General features: G+C 44.4%; 1 protein-coding gene across 1 annotated transcript in view; it reads right to left on the bottom strand.

The window, feature by feature from the left end:
* DTNA (dystrobrevin alpha) overlaps positions 1 to 13,594 on the bottom strand; it is a 223,754-nt gene extending 210,160 nt beyond the window's left edge. Inside the window, exon 1 of the mRNA XM_059484235.1 lies at positions 13,370 to 13,594. The gene's annotated coding sequence lies outside the window, so the exon portion shown is untranslated. The remainder of the gene's footprint in view (positions 1 to 13,369) is intronic.
* Positions 13,595 to 13,905: the final 311 nt, after the last annotated feature.

The raw sequence follows: 13,905 nt of genomic DNA, 5'->3' as shown, positions 1-13,905 counted from the left end.
GAAATCCTGTCACCTCACCTTTGTAGACATGCATGTTTGTACATCTTCAGGCACCTATTTCTCTTCTCTGGTGTAGCTGTGGTTTGATCCTACCCCAGTGTATGCACTGGACATTTCACAGGAAACACACAGGGAACAGTCATAGGAGATTCCCTTAAGAGTGACTTTACTGGAGCTGTATGAATTTCTGGAGCTCAGGATCTACTGCCTAGATTGTGTGTTACATTCTCCTTTTGTATGAGAAGGCACAGATTGGCTGTACTGCTTTGTATTTTGCTTTACAGGCTTAGAAGCTAGGGTAGGATTTTTGCTACATTTCTTGATAACTATTCCATGTATTTTGTTTTTAAAAGGGAGATTTAAAAATAGAATATTAAAAAAGCCAGTGGTAACAGTACAGTTACAAATGCTGAAGTTTCAGAAGGAACTGCTGTGGGAGTTGCTGCTAGGAATACTTACCAAGGAGAAAAACACAACAGCTAGGAGACTGTTAATGCAGATGCACAGACAACACAGAGCAGAACCTTGTATTTCCAAATCAAGCTAAACACCTTAATATCTAATGACATCGACAATTCACAAATAGTATGCAAGTGGGTGTTACCACTTTCCAAAACAAAGTCACATCAAACACTCAGCTCTAGGAGGGTAGGGGAGGATCATCTTCTTTAAAAACAAAAATAAAAAGAAACAAAATGAATAAACTCTGAAAAATAAGCTGTGAAAAAAATAGTAAAGGCCTTTTCAAGGTCTGAGCTTCCAGCCACACTGCTCACATAACAAGCACTAACAAATGTTTTCATAATTCAAGGACTGTGTATGAGTGTATGCAGGAGCTTCAATTCAAACACTCTAACACCATTTAAAACTCTTCCTAAATTATGTTCCAATCACTGATGTGCTCTTTCCAAATAAAAGTATAATACAATTTAAGGTAAAGCATAAAGAGCAAATATATTCTTAATGAATTTTTAACCCCATGTTAACAAGGGATTTTTTTGGACTTAGCCAAGCAGAGAGCAAGAGGTTCAGGAAGTTCCACTGCTGTGAGGCTGTCAGAGATAAGGAAGTGATAAACTTTTGGTTTGGGGTTTTGCAAACAAAGCAACACATTGTTCTTGATCACTGCGTTTGAAGACCACATGAAAAATGTAGATTGGTCCAGTATCTTGCTTAAATGGAAATGGATGTGTGAAGAGCTAACTACAGCAACATGCAAGCTCTACTGTCATTTCAGCAGAAAGAAGTTAAAACAAAGAAAAGTGAGGAAAGGAAGAATACCACCATGAAAAACCAAACACCTTTTCCCCCCTCCCAAAGCTTCCTGAGAATCATCCAGCTAGATTCTGATAATACTGGGTAACAAGTTTCTTTGTAGCTCGGCATGTTGGTTTCAACAAATTAGGATGTAATGGGACAACATCACTTTTTCTCTCTGTTAAGCAGAGGCCACAGAGAATCCTCTGGAAAAAAAACAGCAGTTAATTCAAGTGCCCTGGTTGATTTCCTAATAGCCAACTCAGGAGTGCTAAGGTCAGGTCCTATATCCCCACAAAGAAAAAGAAAAAGAAAAAGAAAAAGAAAAAGAAAAAGAAAAAGAAAAAGAAAAAGAAAAAGAAAAAGAAAAAGAAAAAGAAAAAGAAAAAGTGAGCAACAGCCCAGCTGGTGATGTCAAAAGGAGGATAACGTCTGCATCCTGCCCTCAGTGGTACACCTGCACTTCCCCACCCGGCCAAAGGGGCAGCCCCTCCAGCCCTGCCTGCAGCCCCAGGCTTCCCATCTGCAGCCCCAGAGCTCAGGGAATTGAAGGTTCATGGGATAACTGTGACCATTTGTAGCTACGGCAGCAGCTTCCAGCTCTCCTTCCCTTGTGTAATTTCAAGGTCTTGCAAAACACATGTCAGTATATGTAAGGGAAATCTGGGTTTCAAGGACAAACCTTCTTGACACCTGAGTAGTGAGATGACATTGACTCATTGGCAGAAGGTCTGCTCTGAAAGACAACTTTGTTTTTAAATCTTTTTCCTTGGTTTTGAGCAGCAAATGGCATAGACATATGGGACTGCTGAGGTTTCTGCTAGTATTATTTTATTTCTGTTTCTTTTTCTTCCAAACTACCCTATTTTCTTCATTCATGTTCTTAACTGGATGTTCAGATTAAGGTAAGAGATGTATTAAAAATACATTAACAGTAGGATCATCAAACACAGTATATACAAAATGGCAGGTTTTAGAAATATTCACTGCTAAAATTTCAACTGTTAAATGTGGTTTGGTAGGCAAAGAAGACTGCAGCTTTTTTAAACATGAGGAAATCCGAAGGATTACATCAAACCATGTTACTGACACTGACAGATACAGGCTTTCAAGCAAAACAGCTGTCATTAAAGCTCCTGTGACTGCTTAGAATACACTGCTGCAGTCTCCTAAAAAAACCCTAAATCCATGGGAAAAAAAGAATACCTTTAGCCTGTACTTTAGCTTCAGAACAGAGATGCAGCTCCATCTTTCTTCCTTTTCCTATGGACAAACAAAGGCAGTATGAACCATTTCTACCCCTGTGGTCACCGGGAAGGGCCAGAAAGCCACAATATGGCCTGTAACAAACATGCTCATCTCACAGCAGGGACTACAACCTCACACCTACTTTCCTAGGACTGCACTTAGCATGAAATGTTGTGGAGAGATAGAATGTAAGAAAATAAAGATAGTGCAGAAGGTAGTCTCACACCTGAGGAGTTGCAGCTGTACTAATCACCAAAGATTAGGAACAGGCCTGCCCTTAACAGGCCACAGCTGTGCCCAATAAGGATGAGTACTAAAAAAGAGTGGGTTAGCTGGGTGAGGAGACAGGTGGGGTTTTGTTGGATGTGCTGTGAGGAGCTGTTCATGAGAAACCACCAAGAAGGTATGGGAACTTTTGTAATATGATAACAACAAAATGTGTCTGTTTCATTTTATTTAACATTAAGGTGTTCCAGGTAGAACATCACTTCTTATCTTCACTATTTGAAACAAGACTGAGTGCCGGGTACAAAGTCTGAAACCTGGTACCAGCAGAGCTGCTAAAACACTGTTGTGTCATCCTTCTCCTTGGACACTTGTACAAGCTGTCCTTGCACATTTACGGTGACAGCAACCTGCCAAAGCCACCAGGGTTTGTGTCACTCTGTGAGACAAGCAGTGCAAATAATTACTGAGATGGTTTGCATATTCACAGGCCATCCTCACTCAATGTGCAGCAGTGGTTAAGACAGAGCAGCTTAAATCCAGGTGCCATGGGCAGGACAGGAGAGGATCCTTGGGCTTGCAGAGGACAAGAGGAGACCGAAGCAGCTGCAGGGGAAGGAGGGAGGCCAGCGTGAGGCATGACTGTAACATGGGATGTTTCTGTGTGGAGCTGGCAAGAAAGGGAAACAGCTGGGTCCAGGACATGTATAGAGGCAATTGAAGGTCAAAGGGAAGTATCCAGAAGTAGCGTGACCTCTAAACCAGCCTTCTCACTGCATTTTTGATTACCCTCATGGCCTAAGTGTGATCTGGTTTGATCAAATATTCATGTCATTATATGGCAACCAAAGGAGGGCATAGCTCATGATTTTTTTTTTAACTCTCAATACTCAAAAACATTGTTTAGGCTTGGTGTGACCTTTCCCTCTTTTATTCCAGCAAGATGCCCAACTTACTTGGTTCCCAATTTTATTTATAGCATAATACTTGCACAGAAATACAGACAAACACATTAAAGCCTTCAAAAGCAATTTTCACAGGAAATGCAATACAAATCTAGTTGTGCACATCTCTTAAACCCTCCCTGTTTGCACCCTGCCCAGAGAATAAGAGTCATTTATTGGGAAGCATGTGCCTTTTATTTCTACCCCTCTCCCCAGGTCAGTATCCTCAAAGCCTTTCTTCTAGTCTTTCCATGTGGCTACTTGGTGAACTCCAGAAGCATTTGCATTGATGGCGCAGGACTTAGCACCAGATCTGTCGTATATGGTTAAGCTGCTGCTGGGCTAAGCTCCCTTTTTTTATCCTGAGTGGTATTTTCTCTTTGAACTTTAGGAATTTATACAGTGTTTTATCCTTTCAAGTATCTCTACAAATTCTTCACAGGATCTACAGCACAGGCAGGGCCTTTTTATGACAGAAAGACACAGTAGGTTTTCATGCTTTGCAGTCACTGTAATATAACCCACTGCTTCACTAAGCCCACTAACATTACATTCATTATTTGGCACAGAGCTTATGGTAAAGAAGTAATTTGTTCTGATAGTCAAGTGCACAATCAAAAGTCTGATTGCCTACAACAAATCAAGAGAGTTTTGTAATCCCTGCTATGTGCTTTCATATGCTGAAAGAAAAAAAACCCCACAAACTGTGCAAGAATAATTATCTTTCTGCCAGTTTATCTTCAAAATGAAGATAGGTAACAATTACGAGTAAATGCAAATAGGGATAATATGGGGCTCCCAAGGTATCAGAAAGTTAGCTTTCCTTGTGGAAATACAGAAGCACCACCACAATGGGACAAATGAAACATACCTCTCACCAAAACATGAAGGTGAAACCTCTCCTTCTGCTTAAGGATGACTGGCTAATGCTTAATGCAGAGAAATGTACAAAGTAGCTGCATTTTATGTTACTACCGTGTACAACAGATATTGTGTACCTTTTCTGTGCAAAAAAGTTCCATGCAGTTGTCCATAATCATTTGAGTCTTGATATGACTAGATAAACAGCAGTCATGAAGGAAAAATTAGCAAAGTGCCTTTTAAGAAACACAGTGTTCACAAAAACTGCTTTAAAATCTTCTGCATCTGTCTAGAGAAACAGGGACTACTTTCTGAGTCACTCTAATATTGCAGTATTTACAGCGTGTATCACCTTTCTCTGCAGAAGGTTACACAGAGCATGGCCTGATGCAGTTCAGCTTCCAATGTCCTGGCTGTGGGCTTGAAAAACCCAGCAAACTGACCCTGCTACTGCTCACACTGCTCCTCTCGAGAGAATTCCTCCTGAAAGTAGTCCTGTAAGGTCAAATGAGACTCTTTGCCAAACAAGCCTTTGCAAAAATCAGTTCTGCTCTGTCATGTTAAGAGAAAAGGAACCTAGCTGGAGCATGTACTAATTTAAATTAACACAGTACATCCTTCTTACCAGATGATCTGGTTGGGGTTTTTTTCTCCTTTCCTCTCCTTCCTTCTTTTCTTTTTGCTGTTTTCAGGCTTTTTTTCTTCTACCCTTCCCTTTTGCATTTTTTTTCTCCTTTCACGCACTATTCTTCTCCATCCCACTTTCCCCTTTTAACAACCCACCTCCTCCTCCTGCATCCTGTTTTCCTATCCCTTTGTCCTCTCCCAGTCCTTTGAAGGACTACACCTGTGTTTTTCTAACAGTCCCACCAGAAGCAGCTGAAGGCAAGTGATAAGAAACTGATAAAAACCTCTTGAGACTTAAAGGCTGTATTCCTACTAGCCTGCACAAAGGGAAATGGCCGATGTGGGCTAAGGAGAGAGGGATTAAATGTGTCAAAACTTGCAGAATTCCAACACAGGGGATTTAAATTTCTGTAGTTCCCGTTAACTAGTGCACACCACCATCAAACTGCTTGTTCTGGTTAATATTTAAGAAGGGAAAAAATGAGCAGAGTCACATGATAAACATGTCTGGAAGCCTAAAAAAAAGAATAAGAAGTTAATAAAAGTGTGTTTACACGTCAGACATCATACCCAGACCTGGAATGGTGTTATCATTTCCATTACAGGAGCAAATGCCTGCCTCTGAAACCTGCAGAAGTTTTAATCATTTTTTTAAAATCCATGCCCTAAGAAATTACCTCATTATTTCCCCACTTCAGAACAGTGTTTTCCTCACACTCATTTTGGACACCTTGCCAGGTAGGTCAGTCCCCAACAAAAGCCTCGTCCCGCTCTTTAAGCCAAAACACACTCCCCAGGTCTGTCCCAGTGCATTTAATGTGCTGGCTTGCAATATTTCTCTGTGAACTGTGTGCACTTAGAAATCAGCAGTACCTGATTTGGGAGTCAAACAGGCAGTTGCCATGTCTTTGGGTTAAGCATAAAGGGATTGTATTAGATCTGGCAAATGTCATTTATTTCCAGGATTTGAGAAAAGATTTTTCTTATCCCAGTAATTCCAGATAATCTAACTTAAGGATCCTAGAAAGATAAAGCTGAATCTCTACTTTTACACTGAGAGTATCCGGAGCTCATTACGGATTTTGCCAGAAATCAGAGATCCGTGGTTTGCCTTACCAGCTCAAAAAAGCTGCATCCACAGACCTTCCAGAGTTTTAAGAGAAGACCATGGCAATTTCCAGCTGGGTATGTGATGCTATTCATCCTGCAATCCACAAGTGCTCTCTCCTAGTAAGAGCTGGACCTTCAAGCAAGAAACCTGTGTGCCCTAAGACAGCAAGGCCAGGTGATTCTCCAGCATCACATCTATAAAATTAGGGAGATGGGCTTCTGCAATCAAATCCATGTGCAGACAAGTTCAAGTCACCTAGCTTTCCTATGTCCTTTCTGCAGAGATGCAGCTAATGTTAATGTCTTCGAAAGAATTCTACATATTTAACTATCAAATAATATATGGCCAGCATGTGTTAGCTGACTGCCTTCCATGGAAGGGGCTTAGCTAAGGAGTCTAGCTAACTACGCAAAGATTTTGGAAGCTATCACCTACGAAGACAGTTTGGTACATTTTGTACTGACAACTGATTTCCACACAACTCTTGTTGACTCTAGTACTTCACGCTTTAGAACACAATTCAAAACAAAAAGTATCGCGTGCACAAATTCTCACTGATCTCACGCTGTACCAGTAGCTGTGTTGGTAGAATCAGAGCTGGTAGCAAGCTCCAAGTGGTTTGTAAGGAAATTCACTTCAGTGAAGTGTCATTTTCCACATTCCCAGTTGTTACAAGAGTGCCTAGATTCAAAAGACTAAATAGCCTCCTTTGTTTATTACATAATCTGCAGAACTGCAAGCAGAGAGCAACAAGGAAAGCACAGATCCTTCCTCTGAGCACTCTGGCATGCCCCCTGTCCAAAAGAAGTCTCTCTTTGGGCTCGTTGCTTTGCTACGCAGCCGTTCACTTGGGCAGCTTTTTCCAAACTGCAGAGATGCCTGTTTATTATGCCCATCCATACAATTATCTACATCTACACACATGTATGTGCTCTGCTGGCTGCCCACACGGAGCCCATCTGCCAGGCTGGCACCGTGCCCACCAGGACATTGGTCGGTCCCTTTTGCTGAAGCAGAGCTGTCAGGCGGTGATGGACTTTGGTGGGCAGCCAGGAGCCCTCCTTTCTGCAGGGACCAAAGCCTCCCAGTGCCACTCAGATTTCTGTGGCACACCAGGGGAGCACGACCATTGGCACACATGCCAAAGCAAAGAAGATTTCAAAGGGGAAAGAAAAGAGAGCTGACTGGTACTTCAGACTGTGATCCTACTTTGTGGAGGTGATTATGGCGGACAATGCTGCTGTGGCTGAGCACAGGCCAGCCATCACTTAACTTTGACTTTGGCACCAATCAAGTACAACAGGGTAATTGTGAGACGACTCAATAGATGTAAATAGCCACTATACAGAGCAATTCTGTGTGGCGTAAGGGCACAGACAAATGGCCTACAAAAGGCAGCTCCTTCCACACGCGTGCAGACAAATTGAGTAACTCCAGCTGCCCAGGAACCAGTAGTCAAGATCAGACCTACATGCATCAGATTTCAATTCAGCCCAGATCTTTCCAGGAGGATCATCTTGCACATGCTGCTCCTGTTCACATTTCTGTTTAAAGCTGACCTTCACCTTTACACTTGCACTGCGTGAAGAGAGGTGGGTCATGCTTTGCATTGGGGTTTTAATCTCTCAATGACAATAATAATGCAACATTTCCTGGCATGTTATCTTCTGCTTTTCTTTTCCTCCAGTCAGCTGTGAACTTGGCCACTAGAACCCTGCTTTAGAACCTCTCAATGTGGCTATTCCTCATGGCTGGAATCAGCTTATCCCACCCTCACTGGTGTTAAGTGGGATGCAAACACAGCTCCGCCTCCCTGCATGAGCCAAGATGAACAGTTCAATGTGGTCTCACTAGTCAATGGGTCTATTCACCCCTAAGCATGACAAGCAAATTCTGGCACTAAACCAGCAGCTCCTCTGCTCCCCAGGAATGCCCAAGGGCAAAATTATATCATGCTTTTATTTAAATCAACATCATCGAACTCTGCTATGGAGGAGTTTTACCAGTTAAATGAGCCTCCACTCACACCCACTGTGTGAGGATTCAGTGGTCAGGAAGAAGTCCCAGCTGAACTTTTGAAAAGCTAGAGACAATGCTGCAAGTTTCCTTTCCCTGTTGATTTTAATCAGGTCAGAAAAATCTTACGTTATGATAATTACATCACAAAACAGTTTATAGACATTTCCGTCACATGACATTTTAATTGCTGTTACCTCTTTAAACAACTAAGCCAAGGCAGAGCTTGTCAGCACCAAGAGAAAAGAAAATCAAGTGTGCCTCTGAAGTCTGAATTTCTTCTTAAGCAAAATAAGCAGACATCCAGACCACTACATGAGGAAATTCCACATGTATCTTCTACTTCAATTTTGAATGGCTCTTCTGACATCTCTTCCAGCTAAGAAGATTAAAAAAGACCAAATCATTTGAGATACTGCATTGCTTCTTGACATCAATCTGGTGAAAGATTTAACTGAAAAGAGCCTTTATTTTTGTACTTTGTATGTTATAGGATGGAATTCTGTCAAGTTGTAATCTCTTTTGAACAATTATAGAAATCGCTGCATTTCCCTTTACAGGCTGTTCTGCCTATACAGAGAGAGCACACCTATAAAAATGCAGCAGCCTCTGTACAATAAAAGGTAGGGCTCAGGATTTCCCTCTGGGTCCTTGTGGCATATGCACAGGCATGTGAACTGTCAGTGATGCTTCTCACATAATCAGTACAAATACAGAGCTTCCAAGAGGAGATGACGTCACACATTTTATAGTACAGGCTCTGCATGAAACAAGTGTAGTCCCCAGCAGCAGCTGTGGATATGCCACAGGTAAACCGAACAGTTGTGATCTCCTTCTCTCTTCAGTGGGATGGAGAAAATACACAAAGACTGGATTTATGTCATCGTAATTGAGGGAAGGATTCTGCCCCATACAAAACACATGTCCCCAGACATTGTTTGTCTTAAGCAGCAGGTCAAAAACCTGGCTCTACTGAAGTGAACAGCATCAGGGCAATTAGTCTCAGATTTGGTCATCTCCACATCAGCACACAAAGACCACTGAAAATTCCAAGTTCTTACAAGTGGCTTGGCATTTTATCTCAGTAGCTGAGACCACTAAACCTTGCCTGCACTGATTTCTCCACAAGTGACACTAGATATCTGCACAGCTAAAGAATACAATAGATGCATCTAACTTAAAAACAGATGAAGCATTTATGCTTTAATTGGAATTTGTACAATTTAGATCTAAATTTGCACATCTTTCCTATATGGTTTTCCATATGTCTTCATTGTAACAGTTTCCCAATTTAAGGCAATGTGAGAAGACAGAAGCTCTTTTTTGCAAGACCGTGAACACACACACACCCCCTACCCCAAAACCAGCACTAACATCTGCAGCAATCACAATATGGTAACTGGCTACACACAGGAGATTAAAAATATACAGATCAATAATGTTCTGCTACAATTTTCAAACAGAAACCTCATGTAATTTTTTCCAAACACAGTCCCTCTAGTAGCTTTTGTAATGACATTGGAGAGGGAGACATTGCATTACACTCTTCAAGCCATTCTGATAGTCCCACACATAATTTCCCCCTGCCTCCCACCGATTTTCAGCAAAAGTGTCATTCTTGTGCTGTTTGTGTAAGTGGACAGAATTTCAAGCATCTGCTCCCAAATGATTATAAATCAAGGAACCTTCATGCTCCATTAGCTTGAGAAGATAGCGTTATTAATGACTGCTATTCAAGGAAGTTCACAGTAAGTGTCTAAGTGAAGACACCTCTGATGTAGGGCTTTGTTTTGTTTCCAAAAACAGCTGCGTGGGCAAATCTTCACTCTTGCTGTTTAACATATTTCTGAGGCTACCACTTCTAAGAATTATCAATTATTTTTGTTAGCTTAGCAGTTATATCAGTTTCCTGTGGAAAAAGAAACAATACTGACATTCCACAGCAATGGTCATGAAAAGTCATTTAGCTTAACAAATGCTGGGGTCTATGAAGATGCAACACTGCTCTTACTCTGCTATTCTTTATCCAGTTCTAGAAGTCTGAAAAAGCTGGTTGAACTCTAAAGCCCAAAAAGTGAAAATTTAAGTATTAGGTTGTATTACATGGACTTGAAACAATGTAAGAAATGACTGGGTATAGCCTGGCAGAGCTGATTTGCTCCAAAGGTTAATACACCATGATTTCCTACATGATCCTAACCAGCAGCCTTTTATTTCCATAGAAGTAGGACCAACTTTGCAAAGAAAAGGCGAGTCAGAGGTCCTATTAGGTGAGTTTTCTGCCTGTTAGTTACTTGCCTAGGTGCACAATGGATGTGAGGCATGAATAGCACATAATACTGAAATTCAAGATAAGAGATCTGACTCATCACTCCACTGCACCAGTTTTATGCCTACGGGGCTCCATGTTCTTCCATGGTGACTCAGACCCAAGGCTCCCCTCTCTCCAGGAAAAACATGACAAGTCATGCAGTACATGTCAGACCTACCCATCAACTATAATCCCCATTTGCACTGCAAAACTAATTGGAATGTAACATTCCATACCACTTGCATCTTGTTGTTAAGCCTACAGATAGGAATATATATAACTAATGCAAAGAGCAGCAGTTTAAAATATAGTAATTGGAATTAACCCTAGTACACCTGGAAGAACACTCAAGGAACCCTGTTTGAGAAAGTAGTCCTTTCCAAATGTTAATAGTGTCAACATGGGCATGCTAAGATTAACAACATGGAATTAAGAAGGAGATTAGCTACTGGAACAAAAAGTTTCTCTGAAAAAGTTCTCATTGCAAGACTGCTGCTTTCACTTTTCTAACCCAAGGCTGCTGAAACACAAGAAACTTTGAACAACTCTAAGGTAGGCATTGACTGTTTCTTCCAAAAGGACACACAGTGTTTACGACAGCTATTTTTGGCTTTCAACTATAGAAATATAAAACACCATGAGGCCCATTTTCTTCTCACAGCTTCATGTCTGTATATATTCATTGATTTCAGTGCAATTATATGTGATTATTTGCCTGGAATGGATGTTATATCAGTGCTGACCCTTACAGGCAATTCTGAATGGATTTATACTGGGCAAAATGTGTAAGAGGAGACAATCTACAGTCTGACAGCATAGAACTGCGGAAAACAAGGAAATAATTAATAAAGGTATAATAAACCTTCAAAAGCCAAACAAAACAATTCATCCTTCACCTTGCTCTAAACGTTAAGGGATTGGTATCCAGCAGTTTACCATAATGTACCTTGTGCTTTTTGTCTGTTTTTCAGTCACAGAATCAGTGGGTTACTGTAGAACACAGAGATCACTGCGACAGGTTTCTGTCCAGAACTGGGTCCTGAGCTACTCTGCAGAGACTGTTGAATCTATGATGGTTGATCCTGCACAGTTCAGCCATGCTGGGCTCTGGTGCACACAACCAGTAACACCCTGAAAACTGCTTGTGGAAACGGTTACACACCACTGGGGATCCACACATACTGAGCATTACATGCACAAACCATCCACTTGCTTGTGCTGGCAGAGGGCACACGTATGTAATTCTGTATTTACTACCACCACTGCAAGACGATAGCATCTCATTCTGACTACACTGACATCCCACTGAGAGGTCAAGGCAGGAGATGGTACTATATGTGTGCTTTTGTACAGGAAGGCAAGATTTATTCTGAGGCGTTCAGTTCTTTGAGTTTTACCTCTGTCTTATGAAAAAGAAAAAACCAAATCCACAAAAACCCACAAAACTGTCCACTGCAATGAATACAGACTTTGAATAAATGCAGGACCTTGACTGCAACAGGAAGGTGAAACCCAAAAATGTGTCAGTAGGATCATTCTCTTTTGAGGAGCGCAATAAAGACATGAACTTAAAATAGACATAGCATTGGCTCTTATCTCATGCTCACTTACTCTCTGACAACCAGAAACCAGGGTGACTTAAAAACCTAGCACTTACTACTCTTTGGTTGCCATAATTTTATTAGTCTGGTCATGTGGCAGTCACAGGTGTGAGACACAACCTGCTATCCAGGTAAAAGTTATGGAAACAGCTCCATAGCTAATGACACTGTTAAACCACAGAATCCATGCCTTTACCCCCATCATTAAAATACTTCTACATCCAAAATACAAGGAGAGAAGCAGAGGTACAGCGTTCAGAACTGAACAGCAAGTTACAAAACTTCAAACACTACACAATATATTGAAAGCCTACTAGCACCAAATTTGTGATGCTCCTTATATACTTGAATCTCTCCTTTTAACATCTGGGTCACCAGTAACTACCAAAGATTACCAGACCACACTGCTTCCCACCCATGTTTAAAGTACTACTGAAGTACTACCTAAAACATCACCCATGCTGGGAAGTGGATCCAGTGATTGAGTACCCGATTCGGCGGTCGCCAGCAGTATTTCACTTGGGGTGGTAGCTGGTTTCTAGCATGGGAGTGTGGAACAAGCCAGTTTGGCTGCAACGATCGAGGTTTTCACCGCCCAGCACCAAAGTTTGCCAGGGAGCCGGCGAACGCACAGGTAAAGGCAGTCGCTGCCGCGCTGCGGGGCGCCGTCCTTTCGTCACTTTTACCTCAGCCGGCTGCAAGAGGCGACAGCGGGCGAGCAGGGACAGCCCACCGGGTCCCCAGGTGGTCTCCGGGGAGCCCGGGACCCGCTGCACGGAGCGCCTGGGTGGGCGACAGGGAGCGAGTGCCGTGCCGCATGCCTGTGCACACTCGCACGCCGGGAGCGCCCCAGCGGCGCCTGGGGACGGGCGGGAGCGCCGTGCGACCCCACGGGGGGCGGCCCCGGGAGGGTGGGGGACAGGGGGGCTGCCCCCCGCCCGGCCCACCCTCCGGAGGCCGCCCCGCACCCCCTGACCGCGGTGCCGATGGGGAACCCCCGGCGCCCCCCGCCCCGCACAGGCACACGGCAACAGGCGGCGGCGGCGCCCCCCGCCCGGCACCTCGCACCCGCTGCCCCGCTCGGCATCGCTACCTCGGCAAGGCTCCGTGCGCTCCCGCCGCCGCCTGCTCCCGCCGCCGCCGCCGGGGCGGATCAGCTGATATTTACCTGTGAGGTAATGCACGCTCCGTAAGGTCACCGTGCACCCGCCGCCGGCACACCGTGCCAGGCAGGAGGAGGGACGCGCCGGGAGGAGCGGGAGTTGCTCCTGCTCCGCCGCCGCCGCGCACGGCGCCGGAGCGGGGCGGCCGCGCCGCGCAGAGGCAGAGGCGGCCGCTGCCGCTGCAGCTCCTGGCACATGCTGCAGGTGTCAGCGCAGGAGCTGCCCCGCCGCCCGCCCGCCGCGCCCGCCCCGCCGCGATGCGCAGCCGCGCCCGCCGCACCGCGCCGGCGCCGCGATGGTGCGCCGGCGCCCTTCGCCGCCTGAAGCCGCCGCGAAGCCGCTGCCCGGCCCCGGCGCTCCCCTCGGGAGACGCTCCCCCGCCAGCACCGGCGGAGAGGGGGCGGTGGGAGGGATGACGTAGTGGGGCGTGGGGCAGGGGCGAGGCCGGGCGGCGGGGCCGGGAGCCCCCTCCGGGCCCCCCGAGAGCGCGGCTCCGCCAAGGGGGTGCGGACGGGACCCCCCCATCCCTGTCGGAGCGGCG

The sequence above is a fragment of the Ammospiza nelsoni genome, chromosome 1 (assembly GCF_027579445.1).
Source record: "Ammospiza nelsoni isolate bAmmNel1 chromosome 1, bAmmNel1.pri, whole genome shotgun sequence".
NCBI classification, from domain to species: domain Eukaryota; kingdom Metazoa; phylum Chordata; class Aves; order Passeriformes; family Passerellidae; genus Ammospiza; species Ammospiza nelsoni.
This window is presented reverse-complemented; position numbering and strand designations above follow the sequence as displayed.